Source organism: Genypterus blacodes, unplaced genomic scaffold (genome assembly GCF_046128005.1).
Source record: "Genypterus blacodes isolate CSIRO-AG114 ecotype Tasmania unplaced genomic scaffold, CSIRO-AGI_Gbla_v1 ptg000030l_1, whole genome shotgun sequence".
In the NCBI taxonomy this organism is placed as follows: Eukaryota; Metazoa; Chordata; class Actinopteri; order Ophidiiformes; family Ophidiidae; genus Genypterus; species Genypterus blacodes.
This window is the reverse complement of record NW_027466843.1, coordinates 3,600,604-3,606,630: the sequence shown is the minus strand read 5'-3', so window position 1 is coordinate 3,606,630 and position 6,027 is coordinate 3,600,604. Positions and strand designations below refer to the sequence as shown.

General features: G+C 39.6%; 1 pseudogene; it reads left to right on the top strand.

The window, feature by feature from the left end:
* Window positions 1-1,509: 1,509 nt before the first annotated feature.
* On the top strand, window positions 1,510-5,060 carry LOC142994836 (perforin-1-like; annotated as a pseudogene).
* Window positions 5,061-6,027: the final 967 nt, after the last annotated feature.

Here is a 6,027-nt window from a genome sequence, read left to right as displayed (position 1 = left end):
AAAGCAATCGAGCGTGATCAGGGGCTTGAACTAGCTGGCTATGAGGCCCGGCGATGGCGATCGATTTCTCATTCTTTGCTGATTAATAGGCCTTGGGCTGATGGGGCAGATGCAAGAAGATAAACAATGTAAATAGTTTATTACAATGCTTTACAAAGTTATTCGCTGATATGTACAAGAAACAATACTCACAAATGGATGAAGCCTCAAGATTAAAAAAGGATAAGTTAAATTAGCAGCCTCCGTTGAAAAACAAATACATTATTAATTGATTTAGAAGACTGTGAGCTAATAATTCTACCTTTTACGTGTAAATGTTATGATCTGAACAGTTGTCTTCAGCAGTGCCTGATAGAAACAAGTCTGCTTTTTATTCTTACTGCAGCTCTTTACATTGAATTTAAGCGATATTTCCCGGTTTTAACCATTAATGAGACCAAATACATTCACACTGTAGGATAACGTTCAATATATTCTACACTTTAAATACACTCCTGGTGTGATTTGAATAGCGGTGTATGGTAATGAGATTAGTGCCATCTAGCGTAAATGTTCGGTAACTGCTATGTCTCCTATGGTCGTCTCTGTGACTGGTCTGAAAACACGAAGACCTAAAATAATAACGTCAGGGATTAGGCAAAACATTTTTATTATCGTATGTACATTTTTAATTAGCTTAATTTCTAAAATCACAATCAACAGCTTTTGTTCCTCAGATTTGTCAACAATGATTGCAGATACTACAAGAGACCGTGTTGTTATGGACAAACAGGATGCGGGAAGCTTAGTTGTCAGTGCAGATGCCACCTACACTGCGTGCTTGTATATTTGCACTGCACCATAAATGTCAGTTGTGAGTTTTTCCGACATCAGCAGAAAAACAAAACACCCGCACATTTCAAGAGAAGAGCAATACATTGGAATCAGTGTTTTCATACAAGGCAGTTTAGAGGCTATCATTTAATTATCCAAGTCAGCATTTTATAGCTCTGAAGAGCCTGTGTAGCTGGATTTGTTTACTGATCATAACACAATGTTTGCTTAGTTTGGCTTCAACATATGTAGAAAGAAGATGAGCTGTATATTTATGAATTTGATCCTCACATAACTTCATCTTGATCTGTTAGTTCATATGTGACTCCTGTCACACAACAGTTTGGTGGAGAAGGCAAGGTCCACTGTATAAGCCAACAGAGTGATGCTGGCAATCACTGTTTCCATGATAACCAGTTCTGCACCATTGGTAGAATTCTTTGTAGAAAGCCTCAGTCGCAGTATTTTGGTGAAACAAATCACTGTGGTTGTCATGTAGAGCAACACTCCAAACAAACTGAAAACGGCCAAAAGTCTGTCAAAAGGTAGAAAACAACGCCCTGCGAAATCTCCTAATATGGCCACAAGTGTGACAAGTGACATAAGTATACAGATACTGTATGACACTCCAGACACATATAGCTGCCAACTGTACACTCCATTGAGAGGTCGTTCATTTTCAGGCAACAAAAAAACATGAACCTCCTCCACAATAAGCGGAATCATCTGACAACCTCCCCAGAACTGGAGTATTTTGAGGAGGCCAGACATGCTGCCCATGTAGCCCCTCTGCTCATGGGCCTGGGTGCAAATCACAAAGGACTCAGAGGTGTAGGCCATAAAGGTGAGACAGGACACCACAGCAGCAGCCACAGGGCGCGGCATCACCTGGCTATGATCGATAACAAGCCAAGGAAAAACCACACAAGCGCTGAGGCACATCAGCGCACCTAAGGCCGCTACTGTCACCGTCAGGTTCTTCCAGGATACAGGGATGAGGCTGTGGAATTGGATGATGCTGAGAACATGGATGAGGAGGGTGAGGATGAAGAAGAAGCACCAGGTAAACATGCAGAAGATCTTGAATGTGTTCAGTTTGTGGTGATGAGATGTTTCATTTAACTCTGATTGTTCCAAGGATGCCACTAGACTGAAGGTGACACAACCACATAAGACTGCACATGTCCGCACCAAAAAGAGCGGACTGGCAAAGTCTCTGGCCTCCAGTACAATCACAGGCATCGTCACAATGCTGATATCCAAGAGACACAATTCCCTTAGGTCACTTAATAACTCAAACTCTGTCCCACTAACTTTCTTTTCGAAAAATTGGTAGTTCCAAAAGTTTGTAATCCAATTAGTGATGTTGCTCAAATAATCTCAAAATGTCCAGACTGGAAGATTAATCCAGGGAAATCCAGGGAAATAACTACCAAAAGCTTTAAAACTTCACCATTGTTAAAGAAAAATCCTGATAAAAAATCGTTATACTTTCTCTTGCAACACAGTGCCTCATCTGTTTAGCCTACAACCTTGATTTAAAATGCACCTCTTGGAACATTTTGCAACACTGTCACTGACAGATGAAACCTCGCCTACTTCCTTTTTGAGGCTGCAGCAAGTTCACTTTCAGTCTCACTGTGTAGTTAGGTGCAGGTGACCACAATAAAACCATATGCAAACAAAGCTATCTTCCTCCCAACCTTGATTCTCACACAAGTGCTGTTCCTTTTTTTCTGGGGTGATAGCAGTATACCACCATGGGAACATGTTCTGCTGAGTCTAAAGCCATATCTTTGTTGTTATCTGACTCTGGGATCTTGATCCATTTGACCTCACAGTTAGAGGCCTAAAACATGGTGACGGGAAGCTGTGTGAATAGTTGTTTACATTGCATTTGAAGCTGTTTGTATGTGGGTAAAATCTGTTGGTTTCAGCTGTGTGTTTCAGATCATTTGATTGAAGTGCTCAGAGGATTAGAAGATCTAGTGGTGCAGGATGGATCTGCACTGCCCTCAGGAGAGAAGATTCTGATTTTGAACATCTTGCCTCCTTTCTACAATCTTGAAAGGGTTTGTGTGCATGGGATCATGTATGTGAGGGTGCATCCCCATGTGTGTGCGTGTGTTTACACAGGCACAAAAAGCTCTCTGAAGATCCCAAGCAATCACTTTGCCTCTGTGTATGAGCTCACCTGCACTCTGCGTTATAAATAGATGCTGGATACATCAATTCCCTCATGTCACACAAGTTGTGTTCAAAAACGTCAGTTTTGACAGAAGGGAGAAGACACACTCCACAAAGGCAGATGATCGTTGATAAACAATGCAAAGCTGCCAATACAGAAATATGAGTGAGAGGAGGTGTGTGTTTATATTTATTAAATGTGAAATGCTTTGTTGTAACCTTATTGTAATGTTAGAGTTCAGCAGTTGGTACTCTCTATATTTCTAGTCATTTCATACATTTTCATATTTTAAATACAACAATTTCCACAAGCAACAGAGGTAATATAACTTCTCTGTAGCTTTTACTAATAGTTTTTTGAATAAAAATATAAATAAAAATCTCAACATTAATGGTTTTGTTCATATTTAACAAAGAAGCATTTCTGATCCCGAATGAGAAATGCTTGAGTTCAGACACATGACAGCTCTCATGACACTGTCATGAAAATGCCACATTTCTATTCATTTCAAGGTGGAAATTAGTGCCACCCTGTGGTGAAAAGGTTAATTACAACCTTTGCAAGCCTTCACAAGGTGATGCTGCTTCCAGTTGTAGGGAAGCAGTAAAAGATGAAACATTAACTTCCCCATTATAGGAAATGGGAGGCAGAAGTTGGAAGGACCACCTATTCTAACTTCACTTCATCTTATTTGCACAATACATTTACCGACCTCAAAAAACAAATATGAGTGAGGCCACACGTGAGGCTGTGAAAGCGTCAAGAGAAAAAAATGAACAATGATGAAACACGTGACAATTTGTTCTTGTGGCAAGTAAGTGGAGGAAGCAGAGCAGTTATGATTCCTCCGCATGACAATTACAGTTCAAACCACAACATCAGAGATTCTTTGCCGGCATCTTAGACCATTGAAGCACCAAGACAGCTCTGCATGCGTCTCTCTAACTGATGATCAGCCCTGTAGAAACTGAACAAAGGGCCGGACATGTTCAACTATGAAACATCTGTAATGTGTGAATAGCTACAGATCTTTATTGACGTAAATATTTTCTTGCCACAGTTGGACAACACTCTTCAATCTCACATGCAGTGTTGGTGAATTTGTGAGTTGTGTGTGGGGGAGGTGTTGGTGTTGGTGTTGATGTGGTAGTTGCATAACAGACATGAAAGAAGTACAGCTACAAATTTGAAATAATTTCTAAATTGATATGAAGTATTGAACACAACAAGATTTCTGATATGTTTTGAGATCTTAGATGGAAGAGAGTATATGAGAGCAGAAATAGAGAATGAATTGTAGTGCCAAAGTTATAGGAATACATTTAGTGACCGTTACGTGGAGGAGGTGATCAAGTCAACTGACATTCAAGCTGCCAAATCTATGATAGTTGGCTTGACTCACTGAAAACAATGCCTGATGTGGTCTGATACCGCTGGAAGTGAGGAAGTACATAAAGAAAAATGTTCTAATGAAGAGGTTCTCAGAATCCTGCACAGCTGGACACAGATCCAGTGCGAGGGCCCCCTGTGCATGTGTCTGCTACAGTCTCTTCAGTATCAGGTCAAACTGATGTCCCACTAAGAGAGGTCTTGCAACATTTCGGGTGTTGAGCCTCTATGCCCATCAGCGATATGGTGATGTATGGGGTAAGACAGATGGCTCAGTGGCGCTGCTGCTGTTATAAATAACAATGACGACCCTAGATGGTCAGAGATGTTTTACTTCAGGCCCATCAGCATGAACATGAAAACCCGACTTATGTTCAAGGTTTATGAAGCAGACCGTGACTGGAACAGTGAGCTCCTTGGCAAGTGCTCATTTGCTCTTCACAGAGGAAGAGTGACAGATAGCTGCATGTTTAAACACGGTACCTTCGTCTTCTCTTACATTGTGACATGTGCACCAAGCCTCGGTGGTTCGAAATGTGACATGTACATTCCCTCCCCCATGAATCCTTCTCTCATCAACTTCTTCTACACCAGAAATGGGATCCTTGCTGGAAAGACTGGAATCAGGAAAACTAAAGGAAGGAATGATGAGAGAGGGGTGGAAATGTAATTATTTTTCATTTCTTTTTTTAAATATATTGCCAGCAGTCATAGCATCTGGTTGGCTTGTGTAAGGCTATCAATTCTTTTCTTTGTTTACCTTGTAGAAAATATTGTTTCATATCTTCATTACCTTACCTATTACCCACATATTTATTCTGAAACAGTATTACAAACATATTTATGAGTAACTTCACTTCTGCAATCCAGTTGTTATGCTTCCTCCTTTGTATTCTGCCAATAAAGCATCAACAAAGACAATATAGTCTTATGTTACATCAAACTGCATGCCAATCAGCACAGTCTGATTAGAATAAGTCAGAAATACTTCATACGTCACATAATATTCAACACATTCAACATTTTAAAGCCATTGAATGCTGAGTGCACATTTACCCCCTTTTTAAATTCACATGGAAACAATGACATCATTTTGTAGCTTGTGAAAGAAACTCAACACAATTAACACAAATCAATGTAAAAATTAGACTTTATCATGAGCAGATTTTAAATTAGACATTATTTATGTTGTTTCATAAAGATTCAGCCAAATATAAGTTATGTACAGTGATGATTATTTAGCTTTACTTGTATATCTTGTATATCTTTGTACACACTTGAACACTAGATACACTAGTATGAGTCTTCCCTTTTTGTGATGTAATAGGAGGGTGGAATTTACAATAGCTGACTTATTTACCAGCCAAACATTATCATATTGACTTGCACGCATTTTACTTCTGGTTAACAACTTTCAATTTAAACTCATTACTACAGAGAGTAAACTTTGTTCTAATGTACTGAAAGTAATCTTGAGTAATCTACTGCTCATGACTGCAGGCAAACCAACTATGTCACTTACATTCTCATAAACAAAGTGATACACACTCGACACTAAAGGGCACAGGCAGGCAGGAAATGGAGGAAGTGAAACTAACCTTGATGGAAGAGAAACTCATTCAAATCTCAAAGGTGGT